General features: G+C 35.2%; 1 long non-coding RNA gene across 2 annotated transcripts; it reads right to left on the reverse strand.

The window, feature by feature from the left end:
- Window positions 1-1,201: 1,201 nt before the first annotated feature.
- On the reverse strand, window positions 1,202-13,442 carry LOC106016569 (uncharacterized). 2 transcript variants are annotated; one of them, XR_002401342.4, is made up of 3 exons: window positions 13,268-13,442; window positions 10,732-10,774; window positions 1,202-4,007 (listed from the first exon to the last, which is right to left on the reverse strand). It is a non-coding gene; the product is annotated as an uncharacterized lncRNA (long non-coding RNA). The 2 variants fall into 2 exon arrangements; XR_011806378.1 differs by having other exon boundaries at window positions 11,786-13,442.
- Window positions 13,443-14,311: the final 869 nt, after the last annotated feature.

Raw genomic sequence — 14,311 nt, forward strand, 5'->3', positions numbered from 1 at the left:
CTTTAAGGTGAATAGTTTGTCATGGACTAAACTGTTGTGATATACAATGTATGATATTTCAGTAAAAGTCTTATGTACAAAGCAGACTGTCACATTCATTTCTGCCCACCAGAAATGAGCTTGGCTGTGAGAATAATTTTTCTCAAGTCTTGAGTTTGAGCATGGAAAAGCATAAATTAGAGACGGTCCAACTGCAAGGTTCAGCTTTGAACCAAAAGCCCCTGTTACTCACTAGTGACACAATTCAACACAAGGGTAATGACAATACAAGTTATTGAGATAACCCCATTATCCTGGGTTTATTAGCTTATGCTTCATTCAGGAATTGATGCTGCCACAAGGAGAAAGCTGCAAGGAATTTTGTGGGCAGGATGAGAGAGGAGAAAAGGGGCAGTGGTCTGGGGTCACTTAGTAGGAAGCAGGATAAAGAGGAGAAAGTGGCAGAAGGACTGACTGAAAAACATCTGGAAACCACTTCTTTAGAGGAAATCTGATGCTCTTCATTTCTCTGCAGCTAGTAAAAAACAGTCTGAGCACAGTGCATTTGTGCTTGTTGTCAAGAATAATTTGGAAAACAACGAACCTTAGTATGACTTTCAATTAGGAGAGCACTTAAACACATAACAAAACATCAATAGCTGCAATGACTACAGGAAAGCCTAAAGTGAAAATTTGTTTAATGGTTTGCCTAACACAGGACCAAAATGAAGGATTGATTGCACCTCAGGAACTGAAGTTCTATGGTTTGTGCATAAACTGGAATTCAGTTAAAAGCCTCAGAGAAAATGTGGTATTTATCATGCTAGGCAGTGTCTACAGTAGGAAATCAATTCTGGAAGCACTGAATATGCTCTAATCCTTCTGAGATCAATTGGAAATATAAATCAGATTTTGACCTATCTATTTAATTTAGATGCGGACTTCTACCATATCACAGTTGCTTAGAAGTCCCACGCTTGCCAAAAAATATTTTTTCAATGCTGACTCTGTAAAATAACTGTGCATTTCATTGAACTTATTTTTTTTCCTTTGTATGGCTGCTCATAAACTCTGTATTTAGAAAAAGACAAATGTATAGAGTATCTTATGACCACTGGCATAATCTGGGTCATATTTGAGTTTTAATTTGTCAGTCATACCATTGTACTTTGCTCTCCCATCACTGCAGTACAATTGGTTTGTGGAAAAAAAAAAAAAAAAAAAAAAGAGAAGAGAAGAGAAGAGAAGAGAAGAGAAGAGAAGAGAAGAGAAGAGAAGAGAAGAGAAGAGAAAAGAAAAGAAAAGAAAAGAAAAGAAAAGAAAAGAAAAGAAAAGAAAAGAAAAGAAAAGAAAAGAAAAGAAAAGAAAAGAAAAGAAAAGAAAAGAAAAAAGAAAAGAAAAGAAAAAAGAAAAGAAAAGAAAAAAGAAAAGAATTAAAAAAAGTTCTGGGGTACAGATATGCTGTAGAACTACTTATTTTTACACTGCCATACATCCCATTTTTCAAAATATGCAACAAACTCCATTCCTGTGAAAAGGAACAGTGTATCATACTGGTCAAATGTACCATTTTAATATTGTGTAACTAAGGCTGGATTTTACATAAATTAAACATTTTTAGTACACAAAAATAGATATAAGTGCTGATACACGTCTACATAGAAAACCACCTGTTATTAAGTACAAGTTTTTAAAGCAACTTCCTAACATGGATCTGCAATTAGAGTTGGCAGTATTTTTGATAGAGTGATGTCACATTTCAGTTCTGAGAATTTTGCTTGCCTGACACGGTAATGTATGTAAATGTCTCATCTCCTTAACGTTTGCGTGCTTATATTGTTAGCACAGGGGTCCTGATTGTATGAACTTTATTAACACATACAGGCCCAATGAGAAAATTATTTAAAGCTTATATAAAAAAACTATATATAATTTATATAAAAAAAATATTTAAAGCTTATATAAAAAAAACTATTTAAAGGAATATGGATTTCACATGCAAGAGAGAGTTGCAAAATTTCACCCATTTACGGTATATGTATGTCTGCATTGCTTAAACTTAGAATGTGCACAGTTCAGGTCCATTCATTTTAACTAATTTAACAGTAAAATAAATCTGTGTGTTTGGTCTGAGCCCTTCTGAAGGTTTTAACTCAAAAAAAAAAAAAAAAGGATGTCCTGATGTCCTAGTTCAAGTACCTAGTCTTCATTATTAACTTCAGTATTTGTTGATGGCAAATAACTGTCTTTGGTTTTATACCTGCTTAAAAACAACCTGGTCTCAGTGCTTCCATGTTATTTTTGCCAAACCAGTAGCTTCAGGTATGGATGACTAAGACATCATTACATCATTTAAGATTAGTCAGATAGGGTCATAGTAATATATCCTGGGCCATGATAATATATGCCTGGAACATTTCCTCTGAACAGCCTTGGTTATCAGTGTAATATTACATACAGAATATGGGATATTGATTTTATGTTGTTCCTGTGCTCACAGACTTCACTGTAACCTCATTCACAGATTGTTTTTGCAAAATTTTGTGAATATAAATTGCTTTCACAAATATCACTGTATCACTAGCCACTAAGCTACTATTACTCTGCTTATTCTTTTATTTTTAATGCATTTTATAGTCTATTAATGATGACTACAAAAATTCTCTCTGTGAACAGAATTTTTTTTTTTGTAAGCTTATTACAAACATTTATCAAATAGAAAAATAACAGTAGAAGACACTAATTTCACATTGGCTATCCATTTAGATAGCAAATCATTTAGTCTTTGATCTCATAGACACTGAGTTGAACACAGAGAAGAAAAGCATTGCTATATTTGCAGCCTGACTGATCTTAGATTTCCACTTAAAGAAGCTAGGGAATCATTTGGAACTTTTGTTGTGCCCATCACTAAAGCTAGGATTGAGATTTAATTACCTAAGCATGTATCTATTACCATTTTATGCACTCCAAAGCATCCAGACTAGTCTCCAAGTGCTCTTTTTGAATATTTTAGGTCTCTTAGGTCTCTTATTCATTCCTTGTCAAATCTGCCTGCCCATATTTATTTATTTAAAAAAAATAAATAAAATAAAGTATGACCTTGCCATCCTTTATGTGCTGCAAAAATGTTAAATAGAACCATGAACTTTCACCGCAGCTTGATATGTGGGGAAGGGAGGTTTCCTTATTCATTTATTTAAACCATTAGCTTCACTTCTGTTGTTGTTTTGTACTTTTTATGGGAAGAAGGATAATAACTTCCAGGAATTTGTATGCCTTCAAATTATTGGGTTTGGAACAGGTTAAGATTTTATAAGCTAACTAGTACTCAGGAAATTATCTCTGGTTTGAGTACAGAGCACTCTAATGTTTAAAATTACAGAGAGTTACAAAGTCCTAGAACAGCTGTACAGAGATTTTCTTCAACCATCTTATTAAATGCAACTATCAATGCTCTCCCATTTCACAACCTGTGAAAAGTGAATGCTATGTTCTTTTTAGATCTGTGCACAATCCTTCAGTGCTGGGGAAGCTCGTGGAGCAGATCATCTTGAATGCCAAGGTCCAGTCTTGAAAGTCCAGTCAACAAGGGTTTAAGAAAGACGGGTCCTGCTGGACTAACCTGATCTCCTTCTATGACAAGGTAACATGCTTAGTGGATAAGGGAAAGGCTGTGGATGTTGTCTACCTAGAGTTTAGTAAAGCTTTTGACACTGTTTCCCACAGCATTCTTCTGGAGAAACTGGATGCTCAAGGCTTGGATGGGCATAGGCTTCACTGGATAAAAAAACTGGCTGTGTGGCCGGCCCAAGGAGGTGAACAGAGTTAAATCCAGCTGGAGGTTGTGGTTGCAAAAGATGTCCCCCAGCACTCAGTACTGGGGCCAGTTCTCTTCAGTATAATGAAGATCGAGTTGGCACCAAGGGATCGAGTACACCCTCAGTAAGTTTGCAGATGACACCAAGGTGGGTGGGAGTGTTGATCTGCTTGATGGTAGGAAGGCTCCACAGAGGAATCTGGATAGGCTGGATGGAGTGGATAGGGTAGATACTATATGAAGTTCAATAAGGTTAATTGCTGGATCCTACACAGGGGGCACAGCAATCCCATAAAACACTATTTATCAATTTAAAATATTCCCAGGGGAAAAAAAATTAAAAAATAAAAAAAAATAAAACAAACAAACAACAACAACAACAAAACACCTTTTTTTCAACAGTAAAAGGTCTACCAACTGTAATTAGAGGACATATAAAACTTGAAGGCACAAACTTGTGTCCCAAAAATGCAACTTTTTTACTTTTACCGTCTCAACTCTCCCAGTGTCCAATGATAGGACAAGTGGCAAGCACAGGATGTTTACAAAGCAGACTACCAAAAAAGATTTTTAATGTGAGAGCTGCTGTCTAATTGATATATCTCTTTCTCTTTATGGCATTTTTTTCAAAAAATTGTATCTACTGTTTCTAAATATAGATATTGTTCATACAGCTTGTGTTTTGGGAGTTATAAGAAGAAGAAACTTATAATTTTGAAGGAACTTATTTAACGTCAGGAATGCCAGATTTCTGTCAAGTGACTTAGGAAGGATTTTCTTCTGTTTTGTTTGGCCAAGATTTTTCATAATGAAAATTTCTTGTTTGTAGCTTAAATATCAAATATAAATGAATTGTGTGATGAAATGGGATGATTTCTGAGTCACTACTAGAACATCCCCATGATTCATTTACTAAAGCTTGAGGAAAGCCATTGGTTGCAAGAATGTTATTTGCAAAGTACTGTCCTTCACTACTACCACATAAGCTCAGTAAAATTCCATGAGCTGTATTTAAAAGTCGAGATGTTTTTGTGAGTAGATCAGCAATGATAAAGAAGCAGTACAACTAATAGGAAATTTTGAACATATTGATCACTCACACAGAAGAGAGCAGTGAGAGAAATTTAATTAGAAAGAACAGCGATGAAGCTAGGAGGTGGGAGAGAAAACTAACAAGTGTGAAGCATGTATAAATCTGGAAGGATCAGAACTAACTAGAAATAAAATTTAAGTGGAAATAGGATGGGGAGAAGAGAAGAGAAGAGAAGAGAAGAGAAGAGAAGAGAAGAGAAGAGAAGAGAGAGAAGAGAAGAGAAGAGAAGAGAAGAGAAGAGAAGAGAAGAGAAGAGAAGAGAAGAGAAGAGAAGAGAAGAGAAGAGAAGAGAAGAGAAGAGAAGAGAAGAGAAGAGAAGAGAAGAGAAGAGAAGAGAAGAGAAGAGAAGAGAAGAGAAGAGAAGAGAAGAGAAGAGAAGAGAAGAGAAGAGAAGAGAAGAGAAGAGAAGAGAAGAGAAGAGAAGAGAAGAGAAGAGAAGAGAAGAGAAGAGAAGAGAAGAGAAGAGAAGAGAAGAGAAGAGAAGAGAAGAGAAGAGAAGAGAAGAGAAGAGAAGAGAAGAGAAGAGAAGAGAGAAAGAAAGAAAGAAAGGAAAGGAAAAGGAAAGGAAAGGAAAGGAAAGGAAAGGAAAGGAAAGGAAAGGAAAGGAAAGGAAAGGAAAGGAAAGGAAAGGAAAGGAAAGGAAAGGAAAGGAAAGGAAAGGAAAGGAAAGGAAAGGAAAGGAAAGGAAAGGAAAGGAAAGGAAAGGAAAGGAAAGGAAAGGAAAGGAAAGGAAAGGAAAGGAAAGGAAAGGAAAGGAAAGGAAAGGAAAGGAAAGGAAAGGAAAGGAAAACGAAACGAAAAGAAACGAAACGAAACGAAACGAAAAGAAAAGAAAAGAAAAGAAAAGAAAAGAAAAGAAAAGAAAAGAAAAGAAAAGAAAAGAAAAGAAAAGAAAAGAAAAGAAAAGAAAAGAAAAGAAAAGAAGAAAAGAAAAGAAAAATGACTCCAGATGTCCTTATCTCAGTGAACCCAAAGAAAAGTTTAGGAAATCGGCCTAGAAGTTTTGCTTTCTAAAAATATATTTGAATTTATTGTCACTTAGGTCATTAATCTTGGCTAATGAAAATCTTACTGCATGAAAAACAAAAGGGTTTTTTTTGTTTGTTTTTAATGTGTGTGTAACAACAACCAATATTTAAAATGAAAGAGTAGAACAGCCATGAAGAAACAAAGATTAAAAAAAAAAAAACACCACAGTAAATTTAGCTCTGTTAAACTATACCTCTGCCATTCTCTAGCTTTGTGTTCAGAAAAAAATCGTAAGAATCTAAAATGATATAACTTCACTCAAGAATGTTTTCATCTTAAGAACATCTAAATCTCACCCCCACACACACCAAAAAAAAAAAAAAGAAAAAAGAAAAACAAACAAAAAAAAACCCTTATCCTAATTTCCTTTACTGTTGATCTGACTAATTGGTGTTAAATCATCAATAAATTATATTGTTCATGTAAGAATTACTCACAATAAAAAATCATGCATAATGTACGTTAAAGATCATGAACAGCTATTATTGTTCTCTTAGTAATTAGAACTTATTTTTTTTTGATTTAGTTATACAAATTATGAAGGAATATTCCTTACTGTAAATTATCCCTGTAAAGCAGAGAAACACTTCCACACATCTTTTTCACATTCTGTCAGTGGTAGTATTTGAACAGTGGTGGTGTTGATCATAGTGATACTTAAGTATTACTTAGGTATTAGTCAAGGATAGTGACAGCATCATGTCCTCTTGCACCATGATCAAAATTTGTGTGCAGATCTATTGCAACTGCATTGCATAGGTACTGTTCTGTTCTTACAGCCAATTCTGAAATGCATCATCTTCCTTTCACATTAGAAAATGTGAAAGGTAAAAATGACCATCATGTGTTGGCAGACACAACTGCTGAAAGGCTGAGATCCACAAAAAGATAAGCAGAGTTTGAACTCCAAGAATGCAAGAGGTTATATTTTATAGGTTTGTATTTTTTCTGTGTCTAAAATTTTTCTACATTTTGGAGACCTTATTGGTCCCAGATGGTCCCAGAGTTGGAGCACAAATTCCATTAATTTCTCTCACAGAAAATATAGATATTCAAAATTAACAAGTGAATTTTAGAACATTTTTAAATATCTTTTAAACAAGAATGAGTGCACAGTTTTAACAAATACAGAGCAAGTGTTTCACTGTAGTCACGTTCACACATGCATGTAATAAAGATAACCAAATACAAAATGTATCAATGTGATTATTATCTGTCTGCAAAAACAAAATTGCAAAAGATAAATTATTAATAGAAATTACTGTTTGTTTTTGTTTGTTTGTTTGTTTGTTTAATTATTGAAACTATATTCTGGATAAGGACACCTTTTTCCATTTTAATAGCTGTCTATTTGAAAGCAATTTAAAATAAAAGGAGACAAATCTTTCATATTTAGGGAAAGAATCTTTGTAAGAAGTTAAACAGTGCTACTGTACTGATTTGAATGTATCTTTCTGTAACTGAAAAAAATTACCTATGTAGGAAATTCCTATATTGTTTTGCCTAGAGAACAGGAAGGAAGAGATATAAGCTATTATATCTATTCTTAAATACTTCAGATGTGCTCAGACAGTAGTGACCTTTGTACATATCTAGATAAAAAGGACCACAAAGAAGGAATGTATTTTAGGGTTTGATTTTATTTATTTCCTTTTTCATTTTCTTCCCCAAATTCCTGACTTATCTGTTTTTATTTGCTGGACAAATTGTTGCTAATGACATTCTGAAATCTCAAAGGCTTTTTATTAACTTTATTTTTTCAGAACTTCAGATGGCTTAGGTTTATCCTCTTAGACAAATCATTTCAAAGGCAGCTGGTCCACCTTAATGTTTTCTATTTGGGAGCAGTCATTAATGGTTATGTTTTGGTGTTTTCTTTAATTCTCAAGAATATATGTATGCTAAGGTCTAGATATATATTCTCATTTTACACTGACCTTGGACCAAGGTCTGCATTATATGAAACATGTCTCCCATTACTAGTACTTGACAGGAAAAAGGATCCTTCTGCAATTGTTTTTTGGAGAACCTGAATATAAACTAATCAGACTCTGTTTCTCATGACAATCAAATAAACTATGGCATATAACCTGACTGTGAGCTCAGTAATTCTTGAGTAGATTCTCAACTTAACTCAGTACAAAATCTCTTTGAGACTTCAGTGGGATTAGGTTTTCACACTGGTTTTGTAAATGATGAAATATGGCAGTGTCTCAAAACTGTAATAAACATGAAAACTCTCTCATGAACCACAGCCTATTTTGCTAACAAGTTAACATCGACTGAAATCTTTTGCTGTGGCAGTAATGCACATTTGCAATGTCTAACCCGCCTTACTTTTTAAAGACAAATATTTCAATATGCACTTTGTAGTATTTTATCAACAACTCTGAAGCATCAGTGCAATATATCATAATATAACTTCCAGTGCTAAGTTGTACTTTAATACATTTTAGCTATGCCCATTGACGTCAGTGGGAAAAAGTGCAAGTGACCAAGTAAAAATTTTGGTCTCAGAAGATACAAGAGTATAATTTAGCTTTCACTGCTTGAATTGCTCTGTGGTATTTTTATTTTCCCTCATTTCATTAACTCATCAGACCTTCTACATTGAATGCAGAAAAGAAGTTGGTTGCAGACTAATGAATAAGCCTTGCCAAGTATAAACTTACAGAAGAGTTACTCATTTAACTGGTTCATATTCATAAGGAAACCATGTCCGTGTTCTTATTAGCAGTTGCTTATTCATACTTTAATAAACTATTAATCAGTGTCTATTTAAAAGACATCCTCCCATTTTCATCCTGTCATGCCCTGAGCAATACTTAGTAGATAATTCCAGTCTCTTAATCATAGAATTATTATAATGTGCAACAATAATCAAGATCATCAAAGCTAGGGACAATGAGGTACAATATAACCTGCCTCTGAACTCATGTAATAAAACTCTGCCTAGGCTTACACATGCCAATTAAGAGTTAGAATGTGTGGATTTCAACTTTCATTTTAATGAATCTTCAGTATGTAGGAAGCCATTTGAGGAGACCAGAGGTGATTTTGTTTGGTGGAGATTTTGCCATATTTATTCATCATCATTTATACAAATAGGTTAAAACAGACAATTTGAAAAACATTTTTTTTCTTTGTTAATATGAGTTTTGTGCTAAGTTTTTCTGTGTATACTTTTACAGATGTTAAAAAGAGCTCTACTGAGGCTGGGGCTCTGTCATTTTTTGTAGTCACAGACAAAAAGGGGTCCCATAGCTGCCATAAACCTAAATATAGTTTTTAGCTTTGAACAATGTACTTTGGCACTGCTGTAGTACAGAATTAAAGAGCAATCTTTTTTTTTTTTTTTTTTTTTTTTTTTGTAGGCTATCTATCTGTGCTGTTCAGCAGTCTGATATGGTTTTATTTCATCATCTTTTATAGAGCTGTTTCCGAACTCATCTCAAAATTAAAACCAAAGTTTAACCAGACTATACCAAATAGATGTTTTTGCCAGCTGTGCCCTGACTAAATCCTCTACAGGACTGATATCAGCTCCTTACACTTGCACTTAGTACTTCTATGTACTTAGCATGAAGAAAATGATCTCATCAAAAGAGGCCTGACATTCCTGTGAGGTTTTTGCAAGGCTTTCAAAACATGAGCATATGTTTTCCTGATACATATTTTGTGCCAGAAAGGGTGTAATGAGTCATCACCTCAGCAATATTTAATACCTCAATTAATCCAAAGCCTCTTTCAACCTTTTTGCTGCTAGTAAACCTGTTATACTTTTAAATAAAATATTTATCTGATCAGCAGTGCCAAAATATGCTACTTAGCCAGCAATGTGGGTGTGTTTCTTATAACTGGTAACCCTAAAAATGTTTATGGTGCTTAATGACAGCACTGAAAAACTCTGTGCATCAATTTATTGGCATTAATATGAGGTAGCAACAACAACAGTGCAATTATTAAATGTTGCCATTCAAACTGTTAAAAATCCTATTTATACTGATAGTGACTTGAAATCAGTGGGAGGTTTTCTCCTGAGTTCAGCAAGTACTGGGTCAAGCCAAAGGGAACAGGTGTTTGCTTCTCACTAACAACATCTGACACTACTCCTAAATATAATAAAAACACAGCACAGCAGCCTTACAATGAGAGGTGTAGTTTTTCAGCTAAAAGAAATACAGCAATTTGTTCATTTCCCAACACTAAATTTGTAGTCCACCTGCTTGTAACATCTGTTTGAAAGTTAATTCCTGTATCCTGCTTTAGTCTTGAGGAGCCATATATTTGTTCAGCATGAGCTAGGTGGTATCAAACATTTAAGATTTGACTTAGCTGTTAGAGCTCACCATGCAATAAAAGAGATTTCAAATGTTTGAATACTTTTCTGCAAATATTATAATGGAAAATAAGTAAATAAATAAATAAAATCATTCACTGTCTAAATGTTCACTGAAACATACTTACATATAAGCCATAGTGATGTGCTTGATTTATAATATTTTTCCCCTCTGACTTCTGTCCCCATCCTTATGATTTAGGGCATCAGTAATATCTAAACTGTTGATTGGGCTGTACAATACCATACAGGTGTTTTACAATACCTACCAGGAAAAGTAAATCTTTGCAATCTGTTTTTCCTTGGAAATGATCATGATCCAGTGTTTTGTCTTTAAGTTTTATTCTCTATATTACCTTTAGCCTGGTGAGATAGCAGCCATATCATGCTCCTCTCCTTTTTAAATACGGATCCAAAGTCCTGTTAAAATTAATTTTTATCCATTTCATCCAGGGTGCACAGAAGACTAACCTTGTTATCTGGGCTCTGGAATTTCTCAGGGGAAAAATGCATCCTAGGTTAAGGGAAAATAAAATAAATAAATAAATAAATAAATAAATAAGTAAAAAGGTAATTTCTGCTCTGCTATTTCATATACATCAGAAATAGATAGTCCAAGGCTGTCAAGAGATTCCAAGAAACTTTCATATGGTGGAGAAGACCAGCCGTTTGTTACAATTCTTAGTTCTTAAAGTATGTTCAAGGCAGAACAGCCAACGCTCAGGAGAAAATAAAAGAGTTGCTTAGCAGAAGTGAGCACAGGTCAAACATTTCCATCACCAATGATCTTTTCAAAACTATCCAGTAGCAGACATTCTTGTGCAGGTGTATGCAAATGTGCATTATTAGAACAGTAAGCTCACCATATTGTAGGTTTAAGTAATGATTGTTCTTCCAAAACAGAATGACTAACTTCTGACAGCTTGCACTCAACTAGGGCATGTGTACAGGTTACAGTCAGCATATATGACTTTGTTTCAAAGGGGGTTATGCAGAAGACTTGTCAGGGTTAGTCCAGGAAGCAAGGTAAATATTTGGTCATGCAGCTGCCAGGCCATTGCATGTACTGGCTGATATAAGATCAGCTTTGCTCTTTGGAGTTGTATCTCATGCACTTAATTATGAGTGGGAAGGATGAGAACAACAGCAGGCAGTGAATGACATGAGGATAAGCATACAGGAGGTAAAGGGTGACCAAATGAGGTCAAAGTAGGTAATTCAGACTAGTCAGTTTTTGTCTGAAACAGTGATGGCAAGATGTCTAAAACAGGAAGCAGGTCATAAAAAAATTTCTAGCCTCCTTTTGAAAGTCCATACTAAGGCTTGACTGTATGCCCCACAACACAGAGCAACACAACATATAGAAGGATGGCTCCAGTAATTTATAGGAATTTACACCTGTTGGGCAGTTGGCTTGACATTAGACAAAAGTTATATTCTATGGTCCAGTTTCCAGTCGCCCCATCAAGACACCAATAGACAGTGTTGTCTGAGTTCTGTTTTTTTGCAAATTAGAAATCCTTACCCTGTGCAGGACAGATCTTTTTCAGCTGTCTTTTTCTTCTCAAACTCCACCCTTCTTTGAGTTTCAGCTTGTCTTAAGGCTAAGTATAAACAGACTTTTAAACCAGTAACAGGTGTTCCAGGAGAAGCATGTTTTTGTTTCATTCCAGGAGGATGAGGTTTGTGACTGTCTGCATTTCCTTCCCTTATATGACCAGGACCTTCCAGGCTGGGTAATAGTATCGAGCCAGTGTCAGCAAGCAAAAGCAAAATTCAGTAACGAGATTCACAGTACCATCCTGGAGGTCTTTATGGAGAAAAATATTGAAGCAGATCATGAAAAATATAGGTCTGACATCTGCAGCCTGCTTTGTGAGTAGTATGTGCTTTGTGTTCCACAGGCAAATGCACATCCAAAGAGGAATGGGTTGATATTCCCCTAAATCTCCTCTGTCCTACAGTTCTGAACAGCAATTACACTTCTACCTATCTGCTACCTGTGTGTATAGGACCAACAAGAAGACTAGGCAGCTAGTACCTTTGGGGTCAATTTTCCTTTCTTTGTGCCAGAACAAACTCAAGATCTTTATTAAAAAAACAAGATGGGTAGAGGAGAGGACTTGCAAGAAAAATGTCATGACCAAATATAGGTTGGGTAAAATAAGGTTAAAATAAGGGGTTAACATTAAAATGTTGACTCTTTTAAGGTTTTAACATCTTTAATTGTATGACTAGAAATATACATTTTGAAAAATTTTAACTTTCACCATATTCCACATTCTCCTCCCAATATTTTATATGAAAATTTCTGCTGAGTCCTTTATATTCCTTCTGTTCCTCAATAGGCGTAATCCCAAAACTACTGGAGTCCTTGGCCGTATTCCATCAATACCACTGATCATAATGGATTTTATCTTAGGCACTGGGCTTGTTGCTGAAATCACAGTCTGTGTAATCGCCATTGTTTTTGAACTTTCTACCTTCCTTCACCACTTTAAAGATATTTTAGTAGCACAATAGCTGTACTCCTTCACAGGCAAACTAGTTTCTCTCCCTCGGTTGGTCTGTATACTTGTGGGAGTTCCTTTCTGAGGTCTTCTGCAAATGTGAGCTCAGCTACTAAGAATGGCTGGGCATAGCCCCAAGATTTCAGCATAGCACATGACCCTTCCCAGAGAGAAGACCTCCGGTCTGTGTCCCAGGTCACAGCTCTCCCGCTAGCACAAACCACCATTAAATACTCTCTGCCAAAAGCAAATCCTCTGAGACTGATTCCTGACTGCTGGGGTACATGACTACCTTGTGTGAACTTTGGCTGCTAGGCTTTGAAAATAGACTTGACACATGGCTTTTTCCTAAAAGACCAACTGAGCTGCTCACTAAACATTTAACAATCTAAGCAGCTTGAAATATCCCAGTCCAAATGGCCTGCTAAGGAGGAGAAATGGTAAGAGGAGGAAAAAAGAATTGTGTGTCCCAAATAATACTGAAGCTGGTGTCTTACCTCAGACAGCAGGGAAAAGATAAATTTAAGGTCAGAGAAGAGGGAAGCTGGTTCCCTGCGTTGTTTCAGGCTAGATCCAAATGACTCTAGAAGTTTCCAGGAACACTCTCTCTGGCACTGATCTAATGTCTTCAGTTGTTTTTTTTTTTTTTGTATATGACTCTTAAAATCTTACTCCTGTGGGGAAAGATCATGTTCTTGAGAGAATTACAATAAGTCTTGTAAAGAAAACAAAGAATGTATTTTTGTTTATTTTTCCTAATGGCCCTGATCCAGTCAGGTTTTGCGTGCTGGTAACAGATGTTTTTCGTGAGTGACCCAACATCTGGCACAAAGAACTTCTGTTGCAATTGTTATAATGAAAACACAAAAGACTGCAGTGTTAGACAGCAAGAACTACATTTTTTAATGGGTCTCTTACTTTGAAGCCATGAATGTGTACACTGGGTTTGGTCCAAAGCCTTTGGAAGTCAACAGAAACTTTCATTGATTTCAGTGGTTTTGGGTCAGGCATTTTATGAACCACTGGATCTATATGTACAAAGACAAAAAGAAAACTGCTGATTTATGTATGTATTTTTTAAAATAAAAACTGTGATTTTTCACATACTTTGACATGATCTACTTTGTCTTCTATGGTGTGCAGATTTTGTTCACAGGTCTTTCTGTTTTAAAATCTAGCTATAAAATAGTTCAAAACACAGATCACATTAGTTAATCTTATTAGACAAGCAATGAAGCATTTATGTGAGCAAAATCAACACAAAATCAAGGCAAATCATAGTCTTCTTGGCACAGTTAGAAATCAGAGGATGATCTCTTTTTTACAGTGTCAGAAAAATTGCTCTCCTGCAAAAGGAATTTTTAATGTTCCTCTCCTTAAACTAGGAGTCTCTTCATGAAGATGATGGAGTAATCAGTTTTCCCTGAATGTCAGAGTAAGGATGTCTCATAACTTTGGCAATGTAATATTGCTGGTTTTTTTTAAAGTCAATGTCATTCTCATGTGAAGAGAACTAAACCACATTTTCCCTGAATTTATAT

This window comes from Anas platyrhynchos, chromosome 1, assembly GCF_047663525.1.
Source record: "Anas platyrhynchos isolate ZD024472 breed Pekin duck chromosome 1, IASCAAS_PekinDuck_T2T, whole genome shotgun sequence".
NCBI lineage: Eukaryota > Metazoa > Chordata > Aves > Anseriformes > Anatidae > Anas > Anas platyrhynchos.